Source organism: Schistocerca serialis, chromosome 5 (genome assembly GCF_023864345.2).
Source record: "Schistocerca serialis cubense isolate TAMUIC-IGC-003099 chromosome 5, iqSchSeri2.2, whole genome shotgun sequence".
Classification (NCBI taxonomy): domain Eukaryota; kingdom Metazoa; phylum Arthropoda; class Insecta; order Orthoptera; family Acrididae; genus Schistocerca; species Schistocerca serialis.
In genome coordinates, this window is record NC_064642.1 from 344,706,526 (window position 1) to 344,718,791 (window position 12,266).

The following is a 12,266-nucleotide window of genomic DNA, read 5'->3' on the forward strand; positions in this document are numbered from 1 at the left end:
TAAGTCCCGTAGTGCTCAGAGCCATTTGAACCATTTTTTTTTTCAGTCCTGAGACTGGTTTGATGCAGCTCTCCATGCTACTCTATCTTGTGCAAGCTTCTTCATCTCCCTGTACTTACTGCAACCTACATCCTTCTGAATCTGCTTAGTGTATTCATCTCTTGGTCTCCCTCTACGATTTTTACCCTCCACGCTACCCTCCAATGCTAAATTTGTGATCCCTTGATGCCTCAGAACATGTCCTACCAACCGGTCCCTTCTTCTTGTCAAGTTGTGCCACAAACTCCACTTCTCCCCAATTCTATTCAATACCTCCTCATTAGTTATGTGATCTACTCATCTAATCTTCAGCATTCTTCTGTAGCACCACATTTCGAAAGCTTCTATTCTCTTCTTGTCCAAACTATTTATCGTCCATGTTTCACTTCCATACATGGCTACACTCCATACAAATACTTTCAGAAACGATTACCTGACACTTAAATCTATACTCGATGTTAACAAATTTCTCTTCTTCAGTAACGCTTTCCTTGCCATTGCCAGTCTACATTTTATATCCTCTCTACTTCGTCCATCATCAGTTATTTTGCTCCCCAAATAGCAAAACTCCTTTACCACTTTAAGTGTCTCATTTCCTAATCTAATTCCCTCAGCGTCACCCGACTTGACTACATTCCATTATCCTCGTTTTGCTTTTGTTGATGTTCATCTTACATCCTCCTTTCAAGACGCTGTCCATTCCGTTTAACTGCTCTTTCAAGTCCTTTGCTGTCCCTGACAGAATTACAATGTCATCGGCGAACCTCAAAGTTTTATTTCTTCTCCATGGACTTTAATGCCTACTCCGAATTTTTCTTTTGTTTCCTTCACTGCTTGCTCAATATACAGATTGAATAACATCGGGGATAGGCTACAACCCTGTCTCACTCCCTTCCCAACCGCTGCTTCCCTTTCATGCCCCTCGACTCTTAAAACTGCCATCTGGTTTCTGTACAAATTGTAAATAGCCTTTCGCTCCCTGTATTTTACCTCAGCCACCTTTAGAATTTGAAAGAGAGTATTCCCGTCAACATTGTCAAAAGCTTTCTCTTAGTCAACAAATGCTAGAAATGTAGGTTTGCCTTTCCTTAATATATTTTCTAAGATAAGTCGTAGGGTCAGTATTGTCTCACGTGTTCCAACATTTCTGCGGAATCCAAACTGATCTTCGCCGAGGTCGGCTTCTACGAGTTTTTCCATTCGTCTGTAAAGAAATCGCGTTAGTATTTTGCAGCTGTGACTTATTAAACTGGTAATTTTCACATCTTCCAACACCTGTTTTCTTTGGGATTGGGATTATTATATTCTTCTTGAAGTCTGAGGTTATTTCGCCTGTCTCATACATCTTGCTCACCAGATGGTAGAGTTTTGTCAGGACTGTCTCTCCCAAGGCCGTCAGTAGTTCCAATGGATTGTTGTCTACTCCTGGGGCCTTGTTTCGACTCAGGTCTTTCAGTACTCTGTCAAACTCTTCACGCAGTATCGTATCTCCCATTTCATCTTCATCTACATCCTCTTCCATTTCCATAATATTGTCCTCAAGTACATCGCCCTTGTATAGACCCTCTATATACTCCTTCCCTTCTTTGCTTATAACTGAGTTTCCATCTGAGCTCTTGATATTCATACAAGTGGCTCTGTTTTCTCCAAAGGTCTCATTAATTTTCCTGTAGGCAGTATCTATCTTACCCCTAGTGAGATAAGCCTCTACATCCTTACATTTGTCCTCTAGCCATCCCTGCTTAGCCATTTTGCACTCCCTGTCGATCTCATTTTTGAGACGTTTGTATTCCCTTTTGCCTGCTTCATTTACTGCGTTTTTATATTTTCTCTTTTCATCAATTAAATTCAGTATTTCTTCTGTTACCCAAGGATTTCTACTAGCCCTCGTCTTTTTACCTACTTGATCCTCTGCTGCCTTCACTACTTCATCCCTCAGAGCTACCCATTCTTCTTCTACTGTATTTCTTTCCCCCATTCCAGTCAATTGTTCCCTTATGCTCTCCCTGAAACTCTGTGCAACCTCTGGTTTAGTCGGTTTATCCAGGTCCCATCTTTTTAAATTCCCACCTTTTTGCAGTTTTTTCAGTTTTAATCTACATTTCATAACCAATAGATTGTGGTCAGAGTCCACATCTGCCCCTGGAAATGTCTTACAATTTAAATCAATTTAAAACCTGGTTCCTAAATCTCTGACTTACCATTATATAGTCTATCTGACACCTTCTAGTATCTCCAGGATTCTTCCATGTATACAACCTTCTTTTATGATTCTTGAACCAAGTGTTACCTATGATTAAGTTACGCTCTGTGCAAAATTCTACCAGACGGCTTCCTCTTTCATTTCTCTCCCCCAATCCATTTTCCCCCACTATGTTTCCTTCTCTCCCTTTTCCTACTCTCGAATTCCAGTCACCCATGACTATTAAATTTTCGTCTCCCTTCACTACCTGAATAATTTCTTTTATCTCATCATACATTTCGTCAATTTCTTCATCATCAGCAGAGCTAGTTGGCATATAAACTTGTACTACTGTAGTAGGCCTGGGCTTCGTGTCTATCTTGGCCACAATAATGCGTTCACTATGCTGTTGGTAGTAGCTTACCCGCACTCCTATTTTTTATTCATTATTAAACCTACTCCTGCATTACCCCTATTTTATTTTGTATTTATAACCCTGTATTCACCTGACCAAAAGTCTTGTTCCTCCTGCCACCGAACTTCACTAATTCCCACTATATCTAACTTCAACCTATCCATTTTCCTTTTTAAGTTTTCTAACCTACCTGCCCGATTAAGGGATCTGACATTCCACGCTCCGATCCGTAGAACGCCAGTTTTCTTTCTCCTGATAACGACGTCCTCTTGAGTAGTCCCCGCCCGGAGATCCGAATGGGGGACTATTTTACCTCCGGAATATTTTGCCCAAGAGGACGCCATCATCATTTAACCATGCAGTAAAGTTGCATGCCCTCGGGAAAAATTACGGCTGTAGTATCTCCTTGCTTTCAGCCGTTCGCAGTACCAGCAGAGCAAGGTTGTTTTGGTTAGTGTTGCAAGGCCAGATCAGTCAATCATCCAGACTGTTGCCCCTGCAACTACTGAAAAGGCTGCTGCCCCTCTTCAGGAACCACACGTTTGTCTGAGCTCTCAACAGATACCCCTCCGTTGTGGTTGCACCTACGGTGCGGCCATCTGTGTCGCTGAGGCACGCAAGCCTCCCCACCAACGGCAAGGTCCATGGTTCATGGGGGTAGGCGGAAGCACATATAGAGTCGTTTTTCTCTCGTTCTATTTCCGAGTGGACTAGGAAAGGGAATGAGTAGTGAGATATAAGGTACCCTCCACCATGCTACATACGGTCGCTTCTGGAGTATATGTGTAGATACAGTCAGTAATTTGAAATAGCTTACTTACAAGTATCACACATAGGTTTAAATATGTTTTTTATCAGTGATTATTCTTAGCAACCTAGTAGCAACTTACAATAATGAAATTCGCCACACTGTTAAGATTAGATAGTAAAAAGTCCTTTCAGCAAGTATTTAAAACTACATGAGTCATTTTACAAGACAGTATTGGTCCCTTTCTTTGTGTCGCTTAGAAAATGGCAGCCAACATTCCTTCAAAGTCTTCTACTCGTCTGATCCTCGAATCATAGGTTTTACGAAATGGATTATTCCGTAATTATGGGTACATCTACATCTGCAGGGATACTCTGCAAATTACATTTAAGTGTATGGCAGAGGGTTCATCGAACCACCGTCACAATTATTTATTATTCCAATCTCGTATAGGGCACTGAAAGAATGAACCACTATATTTTTCCGTACGAACTCTGATTTCTCTTATTTTATCAAGGTGATCGTTTCTCCCTGTGTAGGTCGGCGTCAACAAAATATTTTTGCATTCGGAGGAGAAAGTTGGTAATAGGAATTTAGCGAGAAGATTGCTCCGCAACGAAAACGCCTTTGTTTTAATGATGTGCATCCCAAATCCTGTATCATTTCAGTGACATTCTCTCCCCTGTTTCGCAATAATGCAAAACATGCTGCACTTCTTTGAACTTTTTCCATGTACTCCGTCAACCCCATCTGGTAAGGATCCGCACCGCAGCAGTATTCTAAAAGAGGAGGGACAGGGGTCGTGTGGGCAGTCTCTTTAGTACATATTTTCTAAGTGTCCTTCCAATAAAACGCAGTTTTTGGTTAGCCTCCCTCACAACATTTTCTGTGTGTTCCCTTCAATTTAAGTTCCTCGTAATTGTAATTCCTAGGTATTTAGTTGAATTTACGACCTTTAGATTTGATTAATTTATCGTGTAACCGAAGTTAGACGGATTCTTTTTAGCACTCATGTGGATGACCTCACAGTTTTCTTTATTTAGGGTCAATTGTCAATTTTCGCACCATACAGATATCGTTTCTAAATCGTTTTTGATCTTCTGATGACTTTTAGTCGATGAACGTCAGCGTCGTCTGCGAACAACCTAAGACGGCTGCTCAGATTGTCTCCCAAATCGTTTATATAGATAGAACAGCAAAGGGCCTACAACACTGCCTTGGGGAATGCCAGAAATCGCTTCTGTTTTACTCGATGACTTTCAGTCCATTACTACGAACTGTGACCTCTCTGACAGGAAATGACACAACTGAGACGGTATTCCACAAGCATCCAAATTCTTAACAAGCCGCTTGTGTGTTATAGTGTAAAACGCCTTCCGGAAATTCAGAAATACGGAATCAACTTGAGATTCCTTGTCGACAGCACTCAACACTCCGTGCGAGTAAAGAGCTAGTTGTGTATCACAAGAACGTTTTCTAAATCCGTGTTGACTGTGTGTCAATAGACCGTTTCCTTCGAGGTAATTTTCGAACGAAATATATGTTCCAAACTCCTGCTGCATATCGACGTTAATGATATGGGCCTCTAATTTAATGGATTACTCCTACTACCTTTCTTGAATATTGGTGTGACCTGTGCAGCTTTCCAGTCTTTGGGTACGACTCTTTCGCAGAGCGAACGGTTGTATATAACTGTTTAGTATGGAGTCTCCACGACATCAGCTTGATATTAGTATATCAAATGAATTCGCAGTTGCGAATTTGGACAACTATCAGCTGTATAAGGGAATGACGACAGTGAAAAGTTGTGATGGACCTGGACTCGAACCCGTATTTCCCGCTTTAAGCGAGCGGTCGGTTTTATCCCTTTGATTATCAGTACATAGCTCACGGCCAGACCGAAAGATCCATATGTCGTATTTCCTGCATCACAACCTGTACTCGTGCACACATTATTAATTCCTGAACAGGGGAGGGCATTTTCATTGAAAGTCACTCTTCTTAGCGATGCAGTGTTCCTCTGGGCAAGCATGCATGTCTTTCTTACTAGCGACAGAGGCACTGGTATATCGTAACTATCCGACGACACCAGGGGACATATTCAATTGAAATGACCTCCCCTATACGGGAATCACGCAATATGTGTACGAGTACAGGTTGTGACGCAGGAAATACAACATACGGAAGTTCGGATCTGGCAGTGAGTCGTGCACGTATAACCAAATCGGTTAAGGTGAACGCTCGAGTAAAGCGGGAACTCTGGGTTCAAGTCCCGGTCCGGCACAAATTTTAGTTTTCGTCATTCCCTTATACAGCTTGGTCGTAACCGGAACTGTGAGTGCAGTAAATATATTTCATGAGGGCTGTAACCACCGCAGTGCCTGTTCCTTCGGAAATGCATGCATGTGTGGATGATCATTGTCTCGTTCATCTTAATAAAAATAGGTACTGTAAAATCTTATCGCTTGATGTCAACAGCTCGTGGTCTGGTGGCTAGTGTTGCTGTCTCTGGATCACGGGGCCCCGGGTTCGATTCCCGGCCGGGTTGGGGATTTTCTCTGCCCGAGGACTGCGTGTTTGTGTTGTCCTCATCACTTCATCATCTTCATCATCATTCGTGACAGTGGCTAGATTGAATTGTGAAAAAAATTGGCCTGTGTAAAAAGTTGGACTTCGTACGGGCGCTGATGAGCGCGCAGTTGATCGCTCCACAAAACCAAACATCATTATCGCTTGACGGTAGCGTCGGATGGGACCGGGCGTCGCATCCCTCCTTCACAGGACTGCGACAGTAACCTCCTGGTGCCCCGTGCCTTACCCACACACAGTAGCAGCTTTCCATATCTGGCAACCTTCTGACTGCTTGTCACAAGGAACCCAGTGTCACGTGTCTTTGGCCACTCTCCTCCCCGCATCAACAACCGTTCTCATTGATCAGCCTATAATACTACAACACCGTACCTCGCAATTATCAGTTCATATATTTTGCAATATTAATATTGAAACTTCCTGGTAGATTAAAACTGTGTGCCGGACCGAGACACGAACTCGGAACCTTTGTCTTTCGAGGGCAAGTGCTCTACCATCTGAGCTACTCAGGCACGAATCACGACCCACCTTCACACCTTTAGTTCTGCCAGTAACTCGTCTCCTACCTTCCAAACTTCACAGAAGCTCTCTCGGATGCCGCGAAAGGCAAAGGTTCCGAGTTCGTGTCTCGGTGCGGCACACAGTTTTAACCTGCTAGGAAGTTTCATATCAGCGCACACTCCGCTACAGAGTGAAAACATCATTCTGAAAATATTAATATGATTTTCTGAATATAAATGTTTGTATTTCATTATTTCATTGACTAAGAGCCGGCCGGTGTGGCCGAGCGGTTCTGGCACTTCAGTCTGGAACCGCGCGACCGCTACGGTCGCAGGTTCGAATCCTGCCTCGGGCATGGATGTGTGTGATGTCTTTAGGTTAGTTAGGTTTAAGTAGTTCTAAGTTCTAGGGGACTGATGACCTCAGTGCTCAGAGCTATTGACTAAGATCATTAAGGGGGGACATCCATTAGTGTCAATTTTGAATTTATTTTTTATTATTATCAGAACTCATGGACAATATGTTCCCAGAGATTAAATGATGAACTCGCATACGAAGTGCCTGAAAAATAATTAAATGTGTGACGCGACCTTCCTGCGACACCCATTTTTGAAGCAGCGTCCGATTAATAACGATTCCATGGATTACTTTCAAGAAAACTTGCACGGGATACAGCTATAAGGCTGTGATATATACTCATTCGTTTTATGGATCATCTGCGTCTCTGTTCCGTATCTTAGAAACAATAATAAACCAGGTGCTGTGTTTATGAAGAAGCCATTCTTGTTTTGCCTTGTGCTACTGACAGAGATTTGCGCAAGCGTTTGATTCTTGAGTTTAATGATGGGAACCTAGGGAAGATGAAGGAAGTAGAGAGAATAGGCTTTAAGCTAGCAAATTTCACTCAAGAAATCTAGAGAAAAATTGATTTACAGCGCCTCTCTACAGCTGTAAAGGCAGGACCTGGTTAAGGAAAGAGGGCAAAAAACAAGAAACGAGAAGAGAAACCTCGAATGGAAAGAGCACGCTGACTACAAATCTGGGGTCTTCTGAGGAAGTTGAACTTCATGTTGCATATCCTAAAAATTATTTTTTTAAGCATATGTACGTTTTTCTCAGAATCTATTAAGACTAGAATTAAGAAATTTTGTGCACTTATTTCCGTAAACCAAATAAATGTTGACTCAAGAGTAAATTTTGAATTTCTGAGTGTAAGTGAGATATGGGTCAAAATGCTTGGAATATTGCACGAATTTCATATTATACTTAAAGAATTATAGTCAACAAATTTTTAAAACTTTCCTATTCGATATATTCAAAAACTCATCAGAAAGGCTTACCCTTTTCAAAGAGATTAAATAGAGATAATTTTGTAGAGATCTCATGAATAATTTCTGTGAAAAGTTACATACATTTTTTAAAATAAAACTTTTAAACTCTATAAAAAGTTAAATATATATAATGCAAGGAACTTAGCAGTAAACTGTTTAATTTTATGTAAAATGTAGTACAAACTTTCGTTGCTGTATCTTCAAAATTATTGATTTGGTTCAACCATCAAATAAGTGTGTCTTTTGAGAAATCACTCAAACCAAGTACTGTGAAATACTGTAGTGGAAACGCTGGCAAAGTCATGGACCTTGCATTCTGTAGAATGTTGAGAGTGTGACACTAACAGCATTGAGCTGAAGGGGCGCGAGGCAGGCAGAGAGTTGCAAGATTACAGTGATCGAGCATGGATGCAATGTGGCTGCGTCAGTCTGCGTAATTATCTTCATTGTCAATGGGGTATCAAATGTGCGGTAAGGCGCTGTAAATATTTAACGAGCGAGCATATATTATCTGGGTGACAGTTCATATCATAATCAAGAAGATTTGGCAAACTGGATTATCGGAAGAATAGTACTGTGTAGCCACAAATAAATCGCTTGTTACTGAGGTCAAATGCCTATCATTATTGCCACGTAATACATTATGTCGGACTGTCTGGAAGTCATCGTACAATAAGACTGTGGCATTTAGCAGTGTAATATTGCAAAAAACTTGCCAGTGTCGTGGAGTCAATATTTTCGAACATTATAGTGTTATAGTGCTTTCTCGCAACCTGTAAGTAGCATTCAGTGTTAATCATTTTCTCAAGTCATCAGCCATCAGTATGATGTTATCCGACCACCGTTATTACCGTGTGAAACGTTACCAAAAGACATATTATTTGTCTTTACATAACTTAAATGCACTATTAAAACTTAAATTTGACTAATCCGTGTCGGCTGCTTTGGCCGAGCGGTACTAGGCGCTTCAGTCCGGAACCGTGCCGCTGCTACGGTCGCAGGTTCGAATCTTGCCTCGGGAATGGATGTGTGTGATGTCCTTAGGTCAAGTTTAAGTAGTTCTAAGTCTAGGGCACTGATGACCTCAGATGTTAATTCCCGTAGTGCTCAGAGCCATCTGAGCCATTTGAACTAATCCATGAAACTACAAGCAGTGAAGTTAACTTCTGAAGTTAACTGCATTCTATAATTACTTGAGAAAAAAAAATTGTGCATATTAAGAATAAGTTTAAAATACTGGAAAATTGTAGTGGATATTTATTTTAAACAAAAGTGATTAAATTTTCTGTGTCCTGTATATAAGTTTTTTTGTAATCTTGGCGCTCGTAATTTGGGTGTTGTCTATAGTGACTGCTGCTATCTGTAAAATCGTGTTGAATATAACTGCCATAAAATCTGGTATGAAATACTGATTAATGACAGTCAACCTTATTGTAGGTGACTTTGCTCAGTACATGTCGCGATAAGTGTTCTTAGTGGCTAATCAGTATAGGTTTTCATTGATTCTAAAGTGTTTCAGTACAATATTAAATAACTTTCATTCATTTCATTACCGTCGCGTTTTCATTTGAGCTTCCACGTATGCATTTACGTCTAAACACGTGTGAGTAATTAGTACGTAATATCATTTGCAATCAAACAAATATCAGTTCATAACTTCTGCTGAAGTATGAGCTGGCAACGGTAAATTATCATTCAATAATTAATATTTCAGTTAACCTCAGTTATGTAGATAATTAAAATTTTGGCTAACTACATTAAAATAATTAACTTGAAAGCAAAGATTGATTACGATACTTATTGCCAGTATACTTAACTTTTCGATAACGCTTAGTGATACCCTTGCCGCATTCTTTCAGTCAAAGTTATTCTTTGGAATCGATGTCTTTTGTGTGAAGTACAGAACCTTGTGTTATATGGGCCATAAACGCACTGATGAGTGTGGGTGGATTATGAGCCTTCACCATGTTTTATTATGACAATATTTTAAATCCTCAGGTGGTTCTGAACGGTACAAAAATCATTAGTTCTCTTTACCTGAAATAAATTATTATAGACTTTTTAGTGATAAATCTATTAGTAAAACACTTTTCTCGATTAAAAAAAGTGTGTGTTTTGTCTTAGGTTTTCCACCAATGACGCTTCTTGTCTGATCTTCATGAGTACGACCCCATTATATCATTGTGTGCTGCATAAAAGAATCGAAGACGTCCGTCTTTGTACCTATCAATAGTATTGTGCAATATTTGGTAACTTGTGAAACAATTATCTCGAAGCATAGAAGACCCTTCATAAGTTTCCCCCGCTGTACGAGAGTTCGAAATCCGTTCCATAATCGTACAACACCTCAGTCTTTTCATTAGACAGAAAATATTATTAAACCTGTCTAAAGCGTAAAATCAAAATTTTTATTAGAATTTTTAAACGTAATATCTACAGTTATCAATTATAATGTAAAATCTTTCACAAAGTCATTATATTACCAGTTTAACTCAACTTTTGATATAATCCAATTAAATTCGAGATGATTATATACAGGTTGGTTAGAAAAAGTCTAAAAAGCTCGTAAGGGGTATGCAGGGTAGGTTGTGCTGAGAAATAATTGTTACGAAAAAAAGCGTATTCGTTGCTCCGTTTCCAGGTTAATTAGCATTGAAGTTAGTCATTCAGGCCGTTATTCGCCCAAATTCAAGCGGCCCGCCAAATAATGTCACCAAACGTGTTTTTCGTTTGGTTTCCTAAAACCTAACAAGAGAGTGATACAAAATTTGGAGATGGAACTGTAGTGAGGATCGAACCCGAGACAAAAGCTGAAGAGTCTATCATCTACGCTAGGAAAACAACTTACACAAATTGTCTCTGGCGTGCCGCTAGAATTTGAACACGTAACGGTCTGACTGGCTAATTTTTATGTTAATTAATTCGGAATAGGTGCAACGCATTGATTTTTTCTGAACATTTATTCCTCAGCACAACCTACCCTGAAATACCCTTACAAGCTTTTCAGGCTGTTTCTGACCCAAATCCAGCTCATCAGTTCACGCATAGGACGCCAGCGTGGTGCTGTCGCTGATGGAGTGCTGGTTATTCTTCTTATTCTACAGTCCCTCTTAATGTTTGTTTATTGAATTTTTCGTCCATACAAATCAAACACTCAGAAATTACTACAGCTTAATTTATCTTATTAGGACGTCCCTCCAGGTGTTCCGATCTTGTATATCTCCTTCCTCTGCTATATGTCTTTCCATTGTTAATCGTACATTTTGGAGCGAGGTGCTCTCACTGCGTCCCCTTGTCTTCTATTCCTCCGGTTCCCATTCCAGAAGCCGGCCGTTGTGACCGAGCGGTTCTAGGGGCTTCAGTCTGGAACCGCGCTGCAGCTATGGTCGCAGGTTCGAATCCTGCCTCTGGCATGGATGTGTGTGATGTCCTTAGGTTAGTTAGGTTTAAGTAGTTCTAAGTCTAGGAGACTGATGACCTCAGATGTTAAGTCTCATAGTGCTCAGAGCCATCTGAACATTTGAACGCATCCCAGAATCATTTTCGTTATTCTGGCGTCCTCCATTCTTCTTATATGCCCGTGCCATTGTAACGTCGCTAAAAATGAATATTGCGCTAGACTAATTTGGGTCAGTTCTGCCGAATGTGCACGTAAAATTTCTCTCTAAAAATCAGTTGGTTTGTAACGGGAAAGAAACCGATGCTTTCCATCGACGCTGGGCGTCGCTTTAAAGACGTTATGAACAGCATTTGTCTGGGCTACCTCCAGTCACACGTTGTAAAAGAGAAGTTACAAACATCTGCTTAAACCCCGGACAAAATGCGCCTGACGGCTGTTTGGAGATACAAGCTATTTCAGAATTACACTGACAAACTTAGAGGGGACGTAAAAGGTGTCTTAAGGAACAAAATGAATCGTGTCCAGAAACGTCATCCAACGACGCTGCAGTGCGTCCGCAGCTATAGGCGCCGGCGCCTGGATATCTATGTATAAACAGGCTGATTCCGTGATGATGTTACAAGCTTTCAGGGCTGATGAAGATGGATTAATGTCTCGATTTTAGTTCAGGGACCGTAGTCTGTAAACGACCGAGTCGAACGTTATGAATGAAAATCGTTCCGACATCTCTGACAGTGAAATGTATGTACCGGTAATGTTATTGCTAAGATTGCAGGGTTGGCAACTTCAAGAGGTAGCAGCATGTACCAAAACTGAAAACAAAATCAAGTAAATACGTGCTTCAAAATGCGTACCTTGAGAGATTGAAGCACTTCTTCAGTAGAGGAGATGCGTTTCACAGTAGCTAAAATGAACGAGTGTTCATAGCTCCTCAGTTACGCGTTTTAGAGTCTATGAGTCCTGGACGTTTTCTACTACTACCTCTAAAAGTTTCCTGCCTTCTAACCATAGCAACAACATTATCGGTATATGTATTCCACTATCAGAGGTACCGGAACGAT